Source organism: Cherax quadricarinatus, chromosome 50 (genome assembly GCF_038502225.1).
Source record: "Cherax quadricarinatus isolate ZL_2023a chromosome 50, ASM3850222v1, whole genome shotgun sequence".
Classification (NCBI taxonomy): domain Eukaryota; kingdom Metazoa; phylum Arthropoda; class Malacostraca; order Decapoda; family Parastacidae; genus Cherax; species Cherax quadricarinatus.
In genome coordinates this window covers 24,676,876-24,699,567 of record NC_091341.1, presented here as the reverse complement: position 1 = coordinate 24,699,567, position 22,692 = coordinate 24,676,876, and the positions used below count along the sequence as shown (strand labels likewise).

The window sequence follows — 22,692 nt, the reverse complement described above, 5'->3', positions numbered from 1 at the left end:
TTATCCAATGCCCTTCATTTATTGACATAACATTTGTTAAGATGTTATTAAAGCAGCAACTTTGTAGCAAGTTTTGTTGCCAGCCATATTGCTGTTTACAGTCTTATCTCTACAGCAGTCAGCGTCGCTGACAACGACGTGTCAGCATGTGTACAGCAGTCAGCATGGCTGACAACGTGTGTCAGGACCGGTATGGGTGCTCGGACGAGCATTTGAGAGACTGCTGATAACGTTTCCGCACGCTGACACTTCGTCTCTCACTATGACTTTATCTACTCTAGATGTTTAGTATTCCTTTATCCACTGTGCTATCTTTGCCATTGTAATGGTTTGTCGTTTGAACATTGATCAGGCTGTTGTGCCGTGTGCGTGTACTCGCCTATTTGTGGTTGTAGGGGTCGATTCGTAGCTCCTGGCCCCGCCTCTTCACTGGTCTACTCTTTCCCTTCTCTCCAAGAATTTTATCGTACCTCTCCTGTGTGTGTGTGTGTGTGTGTGTGTGTGTGTGTGTGTGTGTGTGTGTGTGTTCCTGGTGTGTGCCTGGCAGCTGAGACTATGCAAGTGTCAAGTAAGCTTCTTAGTAGCCGGAGAGATGGAGGATGCCGAGTCTCCCAGAATCCCCCCCCCCACACACACACACACACACACGGGGCCAGGAGCTAAGACTCGACCCCTGCAACCACAAATAGGTGAGTACACGTACGTGTACGTCACTCGCTGCTGGTGACACCCCTCTTGGTAAGCTTACCTGGAGGTTATTCCTGGAGGTTACCTGGAGGTTATTCCGGGGATCAACGCCCCCGCGGCCCGGTCCACGACCAGGCCTCCCGATGGATCAGGGCCTGATCAACTAGGCTGTTACTACTGGCCGCACGCAGTCCGACGTACGAGCCACAGCCCGGCTGATCCGGCACTGACTTTAGGTATCTGTCCAGCTCTCTCTTGAAGGCAGCCAGGGGTTTAGACGTGGAAATATAAACACATATGCAGTATAATGTGATCCTTTATTGACAACGTTTCACCCACACAGTGGGCTTTTTCAAGTCACACACAGATCTGTGTGTGACTTGAAAAAGCCCACTGTGTGGGTGAAACGTTGTCAATAAAGGATCACATTATACTGCATATGTGTTTATATTTCCACTGTGTCGGTATTTGATACCATTTATTTCCAAGCTTAGACGTAACACTGTTTTAACTTGCTCAGCTTTAGCGGGGCACTGCGTATCACAACTTTATCACACTGACTTATTTTCCTCTTTGTTCTGAGGTTTGGCCAGCTTGAAGTAGTGATGTGCTTTTTGCATGTGTGTGATGAACGTCGGTATTACAAGTAAGGTTGATAGACAGCAACCACTCGTGAAGGTATACTGTGTATTTATCTTTATATACAAATAATACAATCGCAAATAGGCGATCTTAATACAGAACAAGCCTCATGGGGATGGAAATCTTTAGCTCAAGAGCTTTCGCAGTCTATGCGTCGTCAGGAGCAATGAGCGTTGCAAGGCTAGCAACAAATAGTAGAAGCGAAAAAAATTCTCTAGAAGGCAAGGCAGAACCTAACCTTAGAGACTCTGAGTTTCCGGTGCTCGGGAAGGTGGAAACCATACAGCATTAGTTAACTTCTGAGATTTTTTAATTTAACTTCTCAATTTCCTCAATTATAAAGCTCTTGATGAAGCACTGGCCACAGAGTGAAAGACACTGAGCTAATATTCTTCCCCCAGCTGCTTGTTTTACATGTATGTATAAATGTTTTATATTAAGTGCTGGTTGTTAGCATCGCTGCTCTCATGACCATTGTCATACACTTTTATCCAAGGGTTAAGGTTCAGTAAGTAATCCTAACTTTCAGCCCTATATCTGATTTAGGATAATACTCAAAATAATATAAATACATAGTCATCTCCATGTTTATATCTTTCAGTGTTGAATTTTGTAACAATTTTTTTACTTTATTTTTGTCTGATTTATGTATATAGGGAGAAATCTGAGAAGGGTGTTTCAAGTTTGGTTTTAATGACTGGAAGAGTAGGTGTAGGGTGGAGCACTGGTGATCCTGAGTGTTGCAAGTGTTGATGGCAGAAGCACACAGTGTTGGGTTAAAGATCATAAGTGTTGGTCAGGGCTCAAGTGTCATGTGTTGATGTGACGTGTGTGTGGAGGAGCGGGGGAGTTGTTTGTATGAGTACTCTATTGTTGGTACAGGTGCAGTGTTAGTATAATGGTATGGTACGAGTGGAGTGCTAGCATCATGGTATCCTACTTTTACCAGTTCATTGGCCTAATTGTGTTTGCAGGAGTCGAGTCATACCTCCTGACCCTGTCTCTTAACTCTTATTCACTGTCTTACTAAATTCTGGTCTCCAGGACACGATCGTATCTATTCATAAAATTGTCTTTGCATCTTTCCATCTCAAGACTGAAAAATTACTTCCTAACGTTCTTTTGGCTAATCTTCATCTTTCGCTTCATTTATGTCCTCTGGCTCTATCTCGCATTAAGAACATAAGAACATAAGAAAGGAGGAACACTGCAGGAAGCCTGTTGGCCCATACTAGGCAGGTCCTTTACAATTCATCCCACTAACAAAACATTTGCCCAACCCAATTTTCAATGCCACCCAAGAAATAAGCTCTGATGTGCAAGTCCCTCTCAAATCCAACCCCTCCCACTCATGTACTTATCCAACCTAAATTTGAAACTACCCAAAGTCCTAGCCTCAATAACCCAACTAGGTAGACTGTTCCACTCATCGACTACCCTATTTCCAAACCAATACTTTCCTATGTCCTTTCTAAATCTAAACTTATCTAATTTAAATCCATTACTGCGGGTTCTCTCTTGGAGAGACATCCTCAAGACCTTATTAATATCCCCTTTATTAATACCTATCTTCCACTTATACACTTCGATCAGGTCTCCCCTCATTCTTCGTCTAACAAGTGAATGTAACTTAAGAGTCTTCAATCTTTCTTCATAAGGAAGATTTCTAATGCTATGTATTATTTTAGTCATCCTACGCTGAATGTTTTCTAACGAATTTATGTCCATTCTGTAATATGGAGACCAGAACTGAGCTGCATAATCTAGGTGAGGCCTTACTAATGATGTATAAAGCTGCAGTATGACCTCTGGACTTCTGTTGCTTACACTTCTTGATATAAATCCCAGTAATCTATTTGCCTTATTACGTACGCTTAGGCATTGCTGTCTTGGTTTAAGGTTGCTGCTCACCATAACCCCCAAGTCCTTTTCGCAATCTGTATGGCTAAGTTCTACATCATTTAACTTATAAGTACTAGGGTTATGGGCACTCCCAAGCTTCAGAACCTTGCATTTATCTACATTGAACTGCATCTGCCACTTTTCTGACCAAGAATAGTTTGTTTAAATCCTCCTGAAGTTCCATAACATCTACGTTTGAATCAATTATCCTACCTATCTTTGTGTCATCGGCGAATTTGCTCATATCACTAGTAATTCCCCCATCAAGATCATTGATATATATTATAAACAACAACGGGCCCAAGACTGATCCCTGTGGAACGCCACTTGTTACAGATCCCCACTCGGATTTAACCCCATTTATGGACACTCTCTGCTTCCTGTCAGTGAGCCATGACTCGATCCACGAGAGCACTTTTCCCCCAGTGCCATGAGCTGCCACTTTCTTTAACAGTCTATGGTGCGGAACTCTATCAAAAGCCTTACTAAAATCTAAGTAAATAATATCAAATTCTTTATTGTGGTCAACAGCCTCAAAAGCTTTACTGAAGAAAGTTAATAAATTAGTTAGACTATCATGTGGGGTTCGAACACGTGGATAGGGTAAAGAAATACTCATGTAGGCTGGAAGTACGTATATTACGGATAATGTGGGAAGCGCCCAAACAGCCGTGGCCTGCCTCCTTGCTCTCTCTTGTAAGACTGACTAGCCCCAGTACCCATATGTGAGGGGGTGTTTGAATACTGCTGTGGTCAGCACAATATGAATACAGACAGTGATTCACGCAGAGACGGTTGGTAGTGAGTCATCTACTGGTACACTGGTTACTGGTAACTGGTTACTACTACTGAGAGCTCGGCGACGCTAACGTATGTCGTCCCGACATACAACTAATACAAACTAAAGGAGGCAGGTCACGGCTGTTAGGGCGCTTCACACATTATCCGTAATATATGTACTTCCAGCCTACGTGAATATTTCTTTACCCTATCCACGTGTTCGAACCCCACATGATAAGACAAGACCGGCCTCTTGTGAATCCATGCTGAGTATCATTAATCAAGCTATGCTTATCGAGATGGCTTCTTATAATCTCAGCTATAATTGACTCTAGTAATTTGCCTACAATTGAGGTCAGGCTTATTGGGCGGTAATTTGACGGTAAGGACTTGTCCCCTGTTTTAAAAATAGGAATTACATAGCCATCTTCCACATATCAGACACTACACCTGTTTGAAGAGATAAATTAAAAATATTAGTTAATGGTTCACAGAGTTCCATTTTGCATTCCTTAAGAACCCTTGAAAAAACCTCATCAGGACCCGGCGACTTATTTTGCTTCAGTCTGTCTATCTGCTTCACAACCATTTCACTAGTGACTGTGATGTTACATAATTTATCTTCTTCTAGCCCACTATAAAAATTAATTACTGGAATATTGTTAGTGTCTTCCTGTGTAAAAACCGAGAGAAAATAATTATTTAAAATCGAGCACATTTCATTCTCTTTGTCAGTAAGGTGCCCATAGTTATTTTTAAGGGGACCTATCTTATCTCTAACTTTTGTTCTATAGACCTGGAAAAATTTTTTTGGGCTAGTTTTAGAATCCCTAGCAACTTTAATTTCATAGTCCCTTTTAGCTTTTCTTATCCCCTTTTTAATGTCCCTCTTAATGTCAATATACTGATTCATAAGATGACCCTCACCTCTTTTGATACGCCTATAAATTCCTTTCTTATGCCCTAGTGGATATTTGAGCCTATTATTCATCCATTTTGGGTCATTTCTATTTGATCTAATTTCTTTATATGGGATAAACGTTCTTTGAGCAGTATGTATAGTGTTCAGAAAACTGTTACCCCAGTCAACAGATGATAAGTGTTCTCTAAGCCCATCGTAATCTGCTAAGCGAAAATCTGGGACTGTTACTGAGTTATCGCTACTATCGTACTTCCATTCGATGCTAAATGTAATTGATTTGTGGTCGCTAGCACCCAGTTCCTCTAAAATTTCTAAATTATTAACAAGGGATTCATTGTTTGCCATAACTAAGTCAAGCAGGTTATTTCCCCTTGTAGGTTCTGTCACAAACTGCTTCAAAAAACAATCCTAAACTACTTCTAAGAAGTCATATGATTCTAAATTCCCAGTCGAGAAATTCCAATCAATATGACTAAAGTTAAAGTCTCCTAGAATTACTACATTATCGTGCCTTGTGGCCCTAACAATTTCCTCCCATAGTAGTCTCCCTTGGTCCCTATCTAAGTTTGGGGGACGGTATATCACTCCTAAAATCAGTTTTTCATGCCCCTCTGAAAATTCTATCCAAACAGACTCTGTATGTGTTACTTCAGACTTAATACCCGTTTTTATGCAACAGTTCAAGCGATCTCGGACATACAATGCCACCCTACCCCCCTTCCCGATACTTCTATCTACTTGGAACAATTTAAAGCCCTGAATATGACATTCCGCAGGCATGTCCCGACTTTTTGAATTAAACCACGTCTCAGTTAAGGCAAATACATCAATGTTACCTGCACTAGCAACTAATCTCAACTCGTCCATCTTATTCCTAGCACTACGGCAATTAGCATAATAAACATTGAAAGACTCTCCTTTCTCTTTACCCTTCCTGCTCATTTCTGTTTTTCTACTAAACCTATTACTGTCCTTATTACTGTCTCCGCTTTGTTTAATTCTCTTTGTATCTCATATACGTGTTTTATTGGTTCTTCTCTCTTCTAGTGTTAGGTTAAATTCTCTGAAGTTACTTTTTCCCTCGGTTCCGGAATCACTTTCGCTGTGTCATTTTTATCTGCTATAGATTCTGTATCATGTTGGTGAGATTAAGCTTCGTGCTGACCTCGCATAACTCTGTTGAACATGGCGGAAGATGTATATAATGTCATTAAGATTTCTGAAATCAGTTATAAGGTTAGCTTGTTTCCACATGCTACTGAAGTTATGGTGTTTATATGTGCGTCTGGTGATAAGGCTGCAACAATGCTTGTTCCTTATCTTTTTCTTTGTATGTTGTATACAGCGTCTCCTCCTACGTTGTATTCCCATTCACTCCCATATTGTTACTTTACACTTATGAGTATTTAATTAAAGTAGCCTACTTCCTGATTATTCTTGCAGCGTAGTTAAAGTCCTCTCGGTGCTTTTTGCCTATCATTCCTTGTCACCATTTTCCTTATCAACTTCATATCATCCACACCGTACTACACAGGATCCGCTTTCCTCCAGCAGGTCATTTGTGTTTATCAGAAACAGCAGGAGTCTGAGCACTGATCCCTGGGGATTCCACTCTAGTAGTACTTTGCCCACCCTGATGCTTCTTTTCGCTTTATGCAGATGTGCCTGCGTCCACCCTGCACCCGCTCCCTTCCTGCCTTGCCCTTACAGCTCATACAGCGGTCATCAGTGTGGTACTGTCAGATGCTGTCCTACAGTTGAGGAAAATTCTGTCTACCCATTCTTCCTGTGTTATTTCCGGCAGTTTTAACACTCGAGGAGTCTTGAGACAGAATGTCATATGAGAACCAGTGGTGATTGTCTTGATGTGCATGTTTCTAAAGTAATGTGTACATTTCTAAGTGAGCTGTATATGTTTCAAAGTCATAAGTCATTTTAGTTTCCCCTTCACCCGGGAAATCCACACACACGTGTTTATTTCTGGAGTTCAACTGTGCATCTGTTGTTTTCTTAAATAAATCTGCTTGACGTGGTTGTCTGCGTTGATTTGAATTTGAGAGCTGAGCTCCAGTTGTTGGTCCTCTTGGTGTGAGGGAGCGTGCACTATACACACTGCTGCCCGTGAAAGTGAAGAGAGTGAGGTGGGAGGGGAGATAAAGATAAGGTGTGAGTCACAAGTACAATAATTGTGTATAGAAGCTGCAACCACTCACTACCCTGCAACCACACCATGCTGCAACCACGCTGCAGTCACCCTCACCATGCTACCACCATGCTGCAGTCACCCTCACCATGCTGCAACCACGCTGCAGTCACCCTCACCATGCTACCACCATGCTGCAGTCACCCTCACCATGCTACCATCACGCTGCAGTCACCCTCACCATGCTACCACCACGCTGTAGTCACCCTCATCATGCTGCAACCACACCACGCTGCAGTCACCCTCGCCATGCTGCAACCACACCACGCTGCAGTCACCCTCACCATGCTACAACCACACCACGCTGCAGTCACCCTCACCATGCTACAACCACACCACGCTGCAGTCATCCTCACCATGCTACAACCACACCACGTTGCAGTCATCCTCACCATGCTACAACCACACCACGCTGCAGTCACCCTCACCATGCTACAACCACACCACGCTGCAGTCATCCTCACCATGCTACAACCACACCACGCTGCAGTCATCCTCACCATGCTACAACCACACCACGCTGCAGTCACCCTCACCATGCTGCAACCACACCACGCTGCAGTCACCCTCACCATGCTGCAACCACACCACGCTGCAGTCACCCTCACCATGCTACAACCACACCACGCTGCAGTCACCCTCACCATGCTACAACCACACCACGCTGCAGTCACCCTCACCATGCTACAACCACACCACGCTGCAGTCATCCTCACCATGCTACAACCACACCACGTTGCAGTCATCCTCACCATGCTACAACCACACCACGCTGCAGTCACCCTCACCATGCTACAACCACACCACGCTGCAGTCATCCTCACCATGCTACAACCACACCACGCTGCAGTCATCCTCACCATGCTACAACCACACCACGCTGCAGTCACCCTCACCATGCTGCAACCACACCACGCTGCAGTCACCCTCACCATGCTGCAACCACACCACGCTGCAGTCACCCTCACCATGCTACAACCACACCACGCTGCAGTCACCCTCACCATGCTACAACCACACCACGCTGCAGTCATCCTCACCATGCTACAACCACACCACGTTGCAGTCATCCTCACCATGCTACAACCACACTACGCTGCAGTCACCCTCACCATGCTACAACCACACCACGCTGCAGTCACCCTCACCATGCTGCAACCACATTACGCTGCAACCACTCACCACCCTGCAACCACACCACGCTGCAGTTACCCTCATCATGCTACAACCATACCATGCTGCAGCCACCCTCGCCATGCTGCAACCACACCACGCTGCAGTCACCCTCACCATGCTACAACCACACCACGCTACAGTCATCCTCACCATGCTGCAACCACACCACGCTGCAGTCACCTTCACCATGCTGCAACCACACCACGCTGCAACCACTCACCACCCTGCAACCACACCACGCTGCAGTTACTCTCATCATGCTACAACCATACCATGCTGCAGTCACCCTCGCCATGCTGCAACCACACCACGCTGCAGTCACCCTCACCATGCTGCAACCACACCACGCTGCAGTCATCCTCGCCATGCTACAACCACACCACGCTGCAGTCACCCTCACCATGCTGCAACCACACCACGCTGCAGTCACCCTCACCATGCTACAACCACACCACGCTGCAGTCACCCTCACCATGCTACAACCACACCACGCTGCAGTCATCCTCGTCATGCTGCAACCACACCACGCTGCAGTCATCCTCACCATGCTGCAACCACACCACGCTGCAGTCACCCTCATCATGCTACAACCACACCACGCTGCAGTCACCCTCATCATGCTACAACCACACCACGCTGCAGTCACCCTCACCATGCTGCAACCATACCACGCTGCAGTCACCCCTCACCATGCTACAACCACACCACGCTGCATTCCTCACCATGCGCAACCACACCACGCTGCAATCACTTTCACGCTGCAACCACCCTCACCACGCTACAACCACACCACGCTGCAACCACCCTCACCACGCTACAACCACACCACACTGCAATAACCCTCACCACGCTGCAATAACCCTCACCACGCTGCAATAACCCTCACCATGCTGCAACCACCCTCACCACGCTACAGCCACACCACACTGCAATCAACCTCACCACGCCGCAGTCACCCTCACCACGCTGCAATCAGCCTTACCATGCTACAATCAGCCTCACCACGCTGCAGTCAGCCTTACCATGCTACGATCAGCCTCACCACACTGCAGTCAGCCTTACCATGCTACAATCGCCCACACCACGCTGCAATCAGCCTCACCATGCTGCAACCACACCACGCTGCAATCTCCCTTACCATGCTGCAATCATCACCACGCTGCAACCACACCACGCTGCAATCAGCCTCACCACGCTGCTGCCAGCCTCACCACGCTGCAATCCCCTTCACGCTCCAACCACCCTCACCACGCTAAAACCACACCACGCTGCAATAACCCTCACCATGCTGCAACCACACCACGCTGCAATAACCCTCACCATGCTGGAACCACACCACACTGCAATAACCCTCACCATGCTGCAACCACACCACGCTGCAATAACCCTCACCATGCTGCAACCACACCACGCTGCAATAACCCTCACCATGCTGCAACCACACCACGCTGCAATAACCCTCACCATGCTGTAACCACACCACGCTGCAATAACCCTCACCATGCTGCAACCACACGCTGCAATAACCCTCACCATGCTGCAACCACACGCTGCAATAACCCTCACCATGCTGCAACCACACGCTGCAATAACCCTCATGCTGCAACCACACGCTGCAATAACCCTCACCATGCTGCAACCACACCACGCTGCAATAACCCTCACCATGCTGCAACCTCACCATGCTGCAACCACCACGCTGCAATCGGCCTCACCACGCCGCAGTCACCCTCACCACGCTGCAAACAGCGTCACCACGCCGAAGTCACCCTCACCACGCTGCAGTCACCTTCACGCTGCAACCGCCCTCACCACGCTACAACCACCCTAACCACTGCAACCACCCTCACCACGCTACAACCACCCTAACCACTGCAACCACCCTCACTACTCACATTGCCTCTACACTCGTGTATACCTCTTGTACACATGTACACTCACGTAGACTCACAGCGTTTACACTCCCACAGTGTATACATAGTGCACACATACGCTGCATAACCACGTGTGTACATTGATCCCCCCCCCACAAGGTGCACAATTCTTGTGTGAGCATGTGCACTCCTCTCCCCTCCACCCCTCCCTCCCCTTTACCCTTCCTAGCCCTTCCCTCCACCCCTCTCCCTGTCTGTCTCGTCTTCTCGGGTGGGAAAGGCGCGTGTTGCTTGCCTGGCGAGGGGGGAGAGAGAGAGAGAGAGAGAGAGAGAGAGAGAGAGAGAGAGAGAGAGATGGGGGGGAGAGGGTGGCGCCCAGGGTGTGAGTTATGACTCAGGGTGTATGCACCTGCTCACACCTCCCTCCACCCCTCCATACCTCCCCTTTAATGCTCTCCCTACCTTCCCTTCCCTCCCTGCCTGTCTCCCCTTTAATGTTATCCCTGCCTTCTTCCCCTAACTCCCTATCTCCCCTTTAATATTATCCCTGCCTTCCTTCCCTAACTCCCTGTCTCCCCTTTAATGTTATCTCTGCCTTCCTTCCCCAACTCCCTGTCTCCCCTTTAATGTTATCTCTGCCTTCCTTCCCTAACTCCCTGTCTCCCCTTTAATGTTATCTCTGCCTTCCTTCCCTAACTCCCTGTCTCCCCTTTAATGTTATCTCTGCCTTCCTTCCCTAACTCCCTGTCTCCCCTCTAAGTAATTAACAACTTTCAGTTTCTTTCCCCTGCACTTTTATTGACGTACTTGTACCCTTATTATTACCTGGCTTGTCACTGTTTACACTGGTTCACTGCATTGTTACTCGTTTAATATTTAACACTTACTTTCCTTCACTTTTCACTTCCACTGGAAGTGAAAACAAAAAAAAGGCACAATTCCTTACCTGGAGAGGGTTTCGGGGGTCAACGCGTCCGCGAGCCGGTCTGAGACCAGGCCTCCTGGGGGATCAGGACCTGATTAACCAGGCTGTTACTGCTGGCTACACGCAAACCAACGTACGAACCACAGCCTGGCTGGTCAGGTACTGACTTTAGGTGCCTGTTCAGCTCCCTCTTGTGATTCAATTTACCAGGAATATTATGGCCAACCGTATCAAAACCTTGACGCAGGTCGAGGAAAAGTCGATTAGTCTACTCGTTTCTTACAAGTACTGCATACACTGTTTCAAGCATTTTCTTAATCGTGTCATTAGCGCTTTTTTCGGGGTCTAATTCCTAGTTGACAAGGAGTAACCATAATGGTCAAGTACGAGCACAACCTCTTGTGGAACTCCCTCGTAAATGTTTTTCATAATGCCGATTGATTAGATACTGGTCTGGTTAGATACTGGTCTGGTTAGATACTGGTCTGGTTAGATACTGGTCTGGTTAGATACTGGTCTGGTTAGATACTGGTCTGGTTAGATACTGGCCTGGTTAGATACTGGTCTGGTTAGATACTGGTCTGGTTGGATATTGATCTGATTCGATGTTAGTCTGATTCGATGTTAGTCTGATTCGATGTTAGTCTGATTCGATGTTAGTCTGATTCGATGTTAGTCTGATTCGATGTTAGTCTGATTCGATGTTAGTCTGATTCGATGTTAGTCTGATTCGATGTTAGTCTGATTCGATGTTAGTCTGATTCGATGTTAGTCTGATTCGATGTTAGTCTGATTCGATGTTAGTCTGATTCGATGTTAGTCTGATTCGATGTTAAGTCTGATTCGATGTCAAGTCTGATTCGATGCTAAGTCTGATTCGATGTTAAGTCTGATTCGATGTTAAGTCTGATTCTATATTAGTCTGATTCAATATTAGTCTGATTAGATGTTGGTGTATAATCACTAACGGTGTTTTGATCATCATCTTTACATTTGGGTGTTATCCTGGATATTTTGAGCCAGTCTGGATTCGCTGAAAAGTAATAAGTGAAGATAATACTTATGTGTCTTGTAGATAATATTGGGTATTGCTGCTTTGTTACTAGCTGAATTTTTTAGTGATTTAATAATTATGATATTGCAGAGGTTGTGGTAGAGCCCAGTAAAAGTTTGAGCAGACATATCGACCAGATAGCTACGGATACTGGTAAGGGCCTCTGATGTGTTGTTTATAAGACTGGATCATAGAAAAAAATTTGTTGAGAGGGAGAATTTTTGTTTTTAGAGACGATTATCATCACCTGGAATGGTGTCGGAAAATCCCCCTTCCCCCGTTGAGTATAAGTTTGGAGGGAGTTACGACCCCCAGACCTCTACGTGCATGGGTCCCCTCACAGGTAATGTGCCGTAATTGCTTTAAATTTGGACATGTCAAGAAATATTGCCTGCAAGAAGCCATATGTGGTAATTGTGTTGGGGGGTGTAGTGGAGGAGGTAGTGTGTGTGTGTGTGTGTGTACTCACCTATTTGTACTCACCTATTTGTGGTTGCAGGGGTCGAGTCTTAGCTCCTGGCCCCGCCTCTTCACCGGTTGCTACTGGGCCCTCTCTCTCCCCGCTCCATGAGCTTTATCAAACCTCGTCTTAAAACTGTGTATGGTTCCTGCCTCCACTACGTCATTTTCTAGGCTATTCCACTGCCTTACAACTCTGACTGAAGAAATACTTCCTACTATCTCTCTGACTCATTTGTGTCTTCAACTTCCAATTGTGGCCTCTTGTTTCTGTGTCCCCTCCCTGGAACATCCTGTCTTTGTCCACCTTGTCTATTCCACGCAGTATTTTATATGTCGTTATCATGTCTCCCCTGAGCCTCCTGTCCTCCAGTGTCGTCAGGCCGATTTCCCTTAATCTTTCTTCATAGGACATTCCCCTTAGCTCTGGAACTAACCTTGTCGCAAACCTTTGTACTTTCTCTAGTTTCTTGACGTGTTTTATCAAGTGCGGGTTCCAAACAGGTGCTGCATACTCCAGTATGGGCCTGACATACACGGTGTACAGTGTCTTGAATGATTCCTTACTAAGGTATCGGAATGCTGTTCTCAGGTTTGCCAGGCGCCCATATGCTGCAGCAGTTATCTGATTGATGTGTGCTTCCGGAGACATGCTCGGTGTTATACTCACCCCAAGATCTTTCTCCTTGAGTGAGGTTTGCAGTCTTTGGCCACCTAGCCTATACTCTGTCTGTGGTCTTCTGTGCCCTTCCCCTATCTTCATGACTTTGCATTTGGCAGGATTAAATTCGAGAAGCCATTTGCTGGACCAGGTGTCCAGTCTGTTCAGGTCTCTTTGAAGTCCTGCCTGGTCCTCATCAGATTTAATTCTCCTCATTAACTTCACATCATCTGCAAACAGGGACACTTCTGAGTCTAACCCTTCCATCATGTCGTTCACATATACCAAAAATAGCACTGGTCCTAGGACCGACCCCTGTGGGACCCCGCTCGTCACAGGTGCCCACTGTGATACATCATTACGTACCATGACTCGTTGTTGCCTCCCTGTCAGGTATTCTCTGTGTGTGTGAGGGGAAGAGCCAGGGTGTTGCTGTATATATCTGACATCTAAGCTTACGCTATATCTTCCACCACTAGTCAAGATACAATATAAGTAGCTCGTATTCCTTAAAAAATAACTCGCAGGTTAGCTGTGCCTAAGCTTGCTGTGTTATAAGTTTGGCCTCCGCCGTCAAGACAAATATGAACACTATACCTTCATTTGTCAGTTCTCTGTAACTCAATTACATGAGGTTTAGAGTGCACATTCCACACAGTATTATGTAAATACCTTGCGTAGTTTGGCTGCTGTCAGCACAACCCGGTGATGACAGCGGCAGAAATCAGCAAGCTACCCTGGCCAAAGGTTGTTGTCAAGTGGCATCTCTCAACACTAAGTTAACAAGATAATGACAACTACTGAGAGTGCCAGAGTTATCATTCTCCTCACTCATTTTTTTCACCACCACTTGTCTGCTTAAAACATTAAGACTTTGTTTTTGTTGTTGTGAGTAGGAACTCTGGCTTTCCTGTTGTCTTTAAGACACGAGTCACTGGAATTTTTTCTGTCTCATATATTAATTACACAGGCGTATAACGCTTCGCCACACACTGGCTTCATCAGTCCAGTACAAAGAACAGTGTAAGGAGAGGAGTAGTTTGAGGTAATCAGTCCCTCAGTCTGGAATCTATTCCAGGATGAGGGACTGATTACCTCAAACTCCTCCTCCTCACACCGTTCTACTTTGTACTGGACTGATGATGCCACTGTGTGGCGAAGCATTTCCTCAATAAAGATTCCCATATGTTGTTTAAGTGTCTCATTCTTCAGCTTGTAGGTTTTCTAAAGCATTTATCACAGGGGCATTGTCTGCTACCCCAGCCCGGACCTGGCAACATTGTCTGCTACCCCAGCCCGGACCTGGCAACATTGTCTGCTACCCCAGCCCGGACAGCATTCAAACGCTATATATATATATATATATATATATATATATATATATATATATATATATATATATATATATATATATATATATATATATATATATATATATATATATATATATATGCACCTCTTAATGTATATATATGTATATAAACACAAGTTTTAGGTATATTGATTTTCTGGTTTATGTACACTGTTTCTCCAGTGAACGTGTGAGTGTGTTTTAGAACCTCGGACTCGGTGAGACATGTGTTTCTTTTCATTGTACAGTATTTAGGTACCTGGGTGTTGTCTCCTTATACCTGGGTGTTGGTATCCTTATACCTGGGTGTTGGTATCCTTATACCTGGGTGTTGGTCTCCTTATACCTGGTGTTCCTGTTTAAGGCACAGTAAACAGGTGCTTCTGCGCTAGTCATCTGTTGTGGGTGGTGACCTGTGTGGCTAGGATGCTTTTAATAAACCAAGAACTTCCTGTCTCCAGGTGCAGGTATAAGTAAGTTTATTCAGGTACATAAATACAGTTACATAAATCATACATAGCAGCATATGTGTAGATTACCTAGTATAACCCCAGAAAAGGTCAGACAGTGACTTATTTCCATTGGGGTTCTTGTTATTATAAAGGACCCCAGTGAAAATAAGACGCTATCTGACTACTTTTGGTTATCCTAGGTTCTCTACACATAAGCTGCTGTGTATGATAATCTATGTAACTGTATTTGTGTATACATGAATAAACTTACTAAATATTCTACCATACACCATGTTACAAAGGAATGGAAAGGAGAATCTGTCAGGAGAAAGTTAAGCAGAAGAGTCGTACGACGACTGGAACGAGGGCGACCAGTTAAAATCTGAACGTGTGTTTAAAAACACAATGATGAGTGAGTGAGACAGGATGGAGTGAGTGAGGCTCCAGCCTCTGCTGACTGATTAAAACTGAAGCAGTATCCGAAAACGAATTACCGGCTCAGGAGACTCGTGGCCACTTTAGCACATTACAATTGTGATTTTTGTTTATAAGATGTAAAGCCTAGATCAAGAGAGACATTATATGTTTAACCGTTGGAATAAGAGCATTTTATGAACATCAAAATGGTATACAATACCGACAGGTTGTTAGGGAAGACACATATGCAACAGTTAGACAACTTTATTCCGAAACGTTTCGCCTACACAGTAGGCTTCTTCAGTCGAATACAGAAAGTAGGCAGGAACAGTAGAGATGTGAAGACGATGTAATCAGTCCATCACCCTTGTAGTCGTAGAATTTGAGGTTGTCAGTCCCTCGGCCTGAAGAAGTTCAGTTCCATAGTCAGGAACTATCTGAAGATCAAGCGACAGTGCGGAGACTTAAATACTGTCGGAAGGAGGAGGAGAATGAGGTAATCAGTCCCTCAACCTTAAGGCGATTCTATTCTATTCAAGATTGATGGACTGAACACATCGACTCAAGGTTGAGGGACTGATTACCTCATTCTCCTCCTGTTCTTCAAGTTTCTCCTACGTATGGACTGATGAAGCCACTGTGTGGCGAAACGTTTCCTCAATAAAGATACCCAAGAGTTGCACATGTGTCTAATTTATCAACATGTCGGTTCTCTGAACCATTCATCTACAAACCATCATTGTTGTTGCTCCGTATTTTATTCTTTGTTGTATCTGTTAATTCTGCTGATTTCGTTGCTACTACTGTTCCTTTTTTTATTCATCGTCATCGATACTCTTCCTCATGGAAATATAAACACATATGCAGTATAATGTGATCCTTTATTGACTACGTTTCGCCCACACATTGGGCTTTTTCAAGTCACAAACAGATCTACCTGGGGTGGAAGGGACGCGAGTATTTATAGTCAGGTTCAGAATGCTGAGGTCAGGTGGAGAATGCTGCATCTGATGATGTACCGAGTGGGGTTATAGAGTCTAAAATCTTGGGTAGCTTGGAAAGGAGATTGGATAAGTTTGTGAGCAGACCTTCTACAGTGTTCTTCCATTCCTGTGTTCTTATGTGGGATAGCGATGAAGAAGTTTCTTGGCAAGTGGTTCAGCTATGTTATAGAAGTCACTATTCTGGTTGAAGTTGTCGGATATAGAAATAAGTGATGATTCCAGGATTCTTCGGTATTGAGTGTTGTCTTCTGTGGCGATAAGTCTCGAGTTTCTGTAGTTTATCAAGTGGTTGTGTGAATTACGGTGTTGTACACAGGCATTCCTTGTGTCGTCAGACACAACACCGTAATTCACACAACCACTTGATAAACTACAGAAACTCGAGACTTATCGCCACAGAAGACAACACTCAATACCGAAGAATCCTGGAATCATCACTTATTTCTATATCCGACAACTTCAACCAGAATAGTGACTTCTATAACATAGCTGAACCACTTGCCAAGAAACTTCTTCATCGCTATCCCACATAAGAACACAGGAATGGAAGAACACTGTAGAAGGTCTGCTCACAAACTTATCCAATCTCCTTTCCAAGCTACCCAAGATTTTAGACTCTATAACCCCACTCGGTACATCATCAGATGCAGCATTCTCCACCTGACCTCAGCATTCTGAACCTGACTATAAATACTCGCGTCCCTTCCATCCCAGGTAGATCTGTTTGCGACTTGAAAAAGTCCACTGTGTGGGCGAAACGTAGTCAATAAAGGATCACATTATACTGCATATGTGTTTATATTTCCATTGTGTCGGTATTTTATACCATTTATTTCCACTCTTCCTCATACTCATGTTCCTCTTCCTCATGCTCCTCCTTGTCTTGTTCCTCCTCCTCTCCCTCTTTCATTCCGTTAACAATGTTCTCGTGAAACTACAATGGAATATATTGTCATCGCTGTGACTGTGTGTAATGTGCGCAGGAAAATTTAGTGAGAGTAACGGTGGTACAGGAAACGCTAGTAGACGATAGAGAGATTAGCGGATATGACATATACCAGTACTGACAACTCCCGCCAGAGGACTTACAACCCGCGTCAAGAGTATTCACGTAGAAAAAGTGGAACTCTCATTTGGCAATAGCTGAGAATATCCCATTACGGCTACACTTGAGACGCTATGCAGTGAATGTTATCAATGTTTACTTCCTGCTGGCATACTCAGAGTTCCCCAGTGTTTCCACAGTGGCTCTTTGAGGACGCGGTGGTTGGAGGGAGGGGAAGAGAGCCTCTGTTTTTTTTCTATCCTTGACTTACACACCTGGATAATACACGATAGTCCTTAATCTAGGTAGAAGTAGATAGTCCTCAGCAGATAGTCTCGGTGTGGACCTTGAAGTACTCTCTTTCCCATGCGTGCCTGTGTACGACCACTCTCATAGTAGGAGACTAGATAAGATAAGATTTCGTTCGGATTTTTAACCCCGGAGGGTTAGCCACCCAGGATAACCCAAGAAAGTCAGTGCGTCATCGAGGACTGTCTAACTTATTCGAGGACTTATTCGAGCAGACCTTCTACAGTGTTCTTCCATTCCTGTGTTCTTATGTGGGATAGCGATGAAGAAGTTTCTTGGCAAGTGGTTCAGCTATGTTATAGAAGCCACTATTCTGGTTGAAGTTGTCGGATATAGAAATAAGTGATGATTCCAGGATTCTTCGGTATTGAGTGTTGTCTTCTGTGGCGATAAGTCTCGAGTTTCTGTAGTTTATCAAGTGGTTGTGTGAATTACGGTGTTGTACACAGGCATTCCTTGTGTCGTCAGACACAACACCGTAATTCACACAACCACTTGATAAACTACAGAAACTCGAGACTTATCGCCACAGAAGACAACACTCAATACCGAAGAATCCTGGAATCATCACTTATTTCTATATCCGACTTCAGTGGTAGACTCCTCATGCTTGGATCAGAAGGCACAGACAGCAGTGTTAACGGCATTAGCCGTTAACATTGAAAGCTTAATGGACTGATTACACTGACTCCAGGCTGAGGCAATGATTACCTCAAACTCCTTCTGACCTTCACCATTCTTCTTTCTATAGGACTGGTGAAGCCACTGTGTAGCGTAACGTTTCCTTAATAAAGATACCCATATGTTGCACGTGTGTCTAATTTATCAACCTGTCGGTTCCCCGAACCATTTTTCTACAGCTCTAAGCCAAAGGAAGGGTGACCTTGAAGGGCGCTCTACCCAAACAACTGGAGCTGACTTTCTTGGATCAGATGTGATGACCTCCGTGGCATGCAAAGAATACGTAATTTTTATTCCGCGCATGTACACACACTCGTTAAAAGGCTGCCTCCCCAACCAGCGAAGCAGATACTAAGGGTCGGACAGTCGGGGCCCCATCGTCAGATCAGTGTCTTGGTTCAAGCAATCATAATGTGGATCTGGCAATTATAAAGGTGACGTGGTTACCACGCACGTTTTTACCCTTGTCATTTCCATTCTAGAGCTGGTTGAAGCACGGTGGTCTGTTGTTCTTTTGGCGTCTCCTTTGCCTTGATTACCCTGGTGTGTACTTATACCTATTGCTGTACATAGTGTATATAGTGTGCATATTGCTGTTTATACTTGGTGAAGGATAATACAAATCAGTTTTTCTGCTGTGTTTATTTTGCTCCATTTACACCCAGGATAACAGACCTTTGAGAACCTGGGTTGTAATAACCTCCCATTCCCCAAGCGTTCTATGAGGGTTTTTTTTCCTACTAGCTTAGTATCGCCTGAAGATGGTCTCTAGTTAGATGGAAAACATTCGTCTGTGTTGTTCAGTGTGGGTTATGTTACCCATACAGACAGCATTCTCGTGTGTATTTGTATGTATGTATGTATGTGTGTGTGTGTATATATATATATATATATATATATATATATATATATATATATATATATATATGTATATATATTGTGAGGGGATTCAGGGAAACCGGTTAGCCAGTTTCCGGGAATCCCTGGTGGTGGGAAGTACAATGCCTGCACTTTAAAGGAGGGGTTTGGGATATTGGCAGTTTGGAGTGGCATCTAAATTCTTATCTGGGCACCTCTGCAAGGACAGTGATTGTGTGAATGATGGTGAAGTTTTTTTTTTTTTTTGGGGGGGGGGGGGGGGGGAGGGGGGTGAAGGGTCAGCCTGCCTCGGTGGGAAACGACCAGTGTTTTGAAAAAAATAAAGTATATACACATACGTACGTACATTATGCAAAAATCGCGAACAAGCGATAAAAGATGCAAAACAGCCACGAGAGGAGTTGAATCGTAGCTCTAGGCCTTTCGTGTTGCTATCAACACATCAGGAGCTTGCAGTGTTGCAGAAATGAGTAGGAAGTCCAGGTAAATACGTTCAAGGGAACGACTCTAGCTAGAATACATACATCATGTCATCTTGTGTGTTCACAGACACAAAAAAAGCTCATTCTTATTAATGCAAAAGAAAAAGTGGTTAAGAAAGGGGTAATCTGCTGACTGTTACTGGTGATGTAGGATGGTAACCTGCTGGCTGTTACTGGTGATGTAGGATGGGTAACCTGCTGACTGTTACTGGTGATGTAGGATGGTAACCTGCTGGCTGTTACTGGTGATGTAGGATGGGTAACCTGCTGACTGTTACTGGTGATGCAGGATGGTAACCTGCTGACTGTTACTGGTGATGCAGGATGGTAACCTGCTGACTGTTACTGGTGATGCAGGATGGGTAACCTGCTGACTGTTACTGGTGATGTAGGATGGGTAACCTGCTGACTGTTACTGGTGATGTAGGATGGTAACCTGCTGGCTGTTACTGGTGATGTAGGATGGGTAAACTGCTGACTGTTACTGGTGATGTAGGATGGGTAACCTGCTGACTGTTACTGGTGATGTAGGATGGGTAACCTGCTGACTGTTACTGGTGATGTAGGATGGGTAACCTGCTGACTGTTACTGGTGATGTAGGATGAGTAACCTGCTGACTGTTACTGGTGATGTAGGATGGTAACTTGCTGGTTGTTACTGGTGATGTAGGATGGGTAACCTGCTGACTGTTACTGGTGATGTAGGATGAGTAACCTGCTGACTGTTACTGGTGATGTAGGATGGGTAACCTGCTGACTGTTACTTGTGATGTAGGATGGTAACATGCTGACTGTTGCTGGTGATGTAGGATGGGTAACCTGCTGGCTGTTACTGGTGATGTAGGATGGGTAACCTGCTGGCTGTTACTGGTGATGTAGGATGGGTAACCTGCTGGCTGTTACTGGTGATGTAGGATGGGTAACCTGCTGGCTGTTACTGGTGATGTAGGAGGGGTAACCTGCTGGCTATTACTGGTGATGTAGGATGGTAACCTGCTGACTGTTACTGGTGATGTAGGATGGGTAACCTGCTGACTGTTACTGGTGATGTAGGATGGGTAACCTGCTGACTGTTACTGGTGATGTAGGATGGGTAACCTGCTGACTGTTACTGGTGATGTAGGATGGGTAACCTGTTGGCTGTTACTGGTGATGCAGGATGGGTAACCTGCTGGCTGTTACTGGTGATGTAGGATGAGTAACCTGCTGGCTGTTACTGGTGATGTAGGATGGGTAACCTGCTGACTGTTACTGGTGATGTAGGATGGGTAACCTGCTGGCTGTTACTGGTGATGTAGGATGGTCAACCTGCTGGCTGTTACTGGTGATATAGGATGGGTAACCTGCTGGCTGTTACTGGTGATGTAGGATGGGTAACCTGCTGGCTGTTACTGGTGATGTAGGATGGTAACCTGCTGGCTGTTATTGGTGATGTAGGATGGGTAACCTGCTGACTGTTACTGGTTATGTAGGATGGGTAACCTGCTGACTGTTGCAGTTGATGTAGGATGGGTAACCTGCTGACTGTTACAGGTGATGTAGGATGGTAACCTGCTGACTGCTACTGGTGATGTATGATGGGTAACCTGCTGGCTGTTACTGGTGATGTAGGATGGGTAACCTGCTGGCTGTTACTGGTGATGTAGGATGGGTAACCTGCTGACTGTTACTGGTGATGTAGGATGAGTAACCTGCTGACTGTTACTGGTGATGTAGGACGGTAACCTGCTGGCTGTTACTGGTGATGTAGGATGGGTAACCTGCTGGCTGTTACTGGTGATGTAGGATGGGTAACCTGCTGGCTGTTACTGGTGATGTAGGATGTGTAACCTGCTGACTGTTACTGGTGATGTAGGATGGGTAACCTGCTGGCTGTTACTGGTGATGTAGGATGGGTAACCTGCTGACTGTTACAGGTGATGTAGGATGGTAACCTGCTGACTGTTACTGGTGATGTAGGATGGGTAACCTGCTGACTGTTACTGGTGATGTAGGATGGGTAACCTGCTGGCTTTTATTGGTGATGTAGGATGGGTAACCTGCTGGCTGTTACTGGTGATGTAGGATGGGTAACCTGCTGACTGTTACTGGTGATGTAGGATGGGTAACCTGCTGACTGTTACTGGTGATGTAGGATGGGTAACCTGCTGGCTGTTACTGGTGATGTAGGATGGGTAACCTGCAGGCTGTTACTGGTGATGTAGGATGGGTAACCTGCAGGCTGTTAGTGATGTAGGATGGGTAACCTGCTGGCTGTTAGTGATGTAGGATGGGTAACCTGCTGGCTGTTACTGGTGATGTAGGATGGGTAACCTGCTGGCTGTTACTGGTGATGTAGGATGGGTAACCTGCTGACTGTTGCTGGTGATGTAGGATGGGTAACCTGCTGGTTGTTACTGGTGATGTAGGATGGGTAACCTGCTGACTGTTACTGGTGATGTAGGATGTGTAACCTGCTGACTGTTACTGGTGATGTAGGATGGGTAACCTGCTGGCTGTTACTGGTGATGTAGGATGGGTAACCTGCTGACTGTTACAGGTGATGTAGGATGGTAACCTGCTGACTGTTACTGGTGATGTAGGATGGGTAACCTGCTGACTGTTACTGGTAATGTAGGATGGGTAACCTGCTGGCTTTTATTGGTGATGTAGGATGGGTAACCTGCTGGCTGTTACTGGTGATGTAGGATGGGTAACCTGCTGACTGTTACTGGTGATGTAGGATGGGTAACCTGCTGACTGTTACAGGTGATGTAGGATGGTAACCTGCTGACTGTTACTGGTGAT

The 22,692-nt window shown here is 45.2% G+C and overlaps 1 protein-coding gene across 4 annotated transcripts in view; it reads left to right on the top strand.

The window, feature by feature from the left end:
• The window catches only part of LOC128695397 (CYFIP-related Rac1 interactor B), a 101,767-nt gene that overhangs the window by 40,732 nt on the left and 38,343 nt on the right, over positions 1 to 22,692 (top strand). The gene's annotated exons all lie outside the window — the stretch shown is intronic.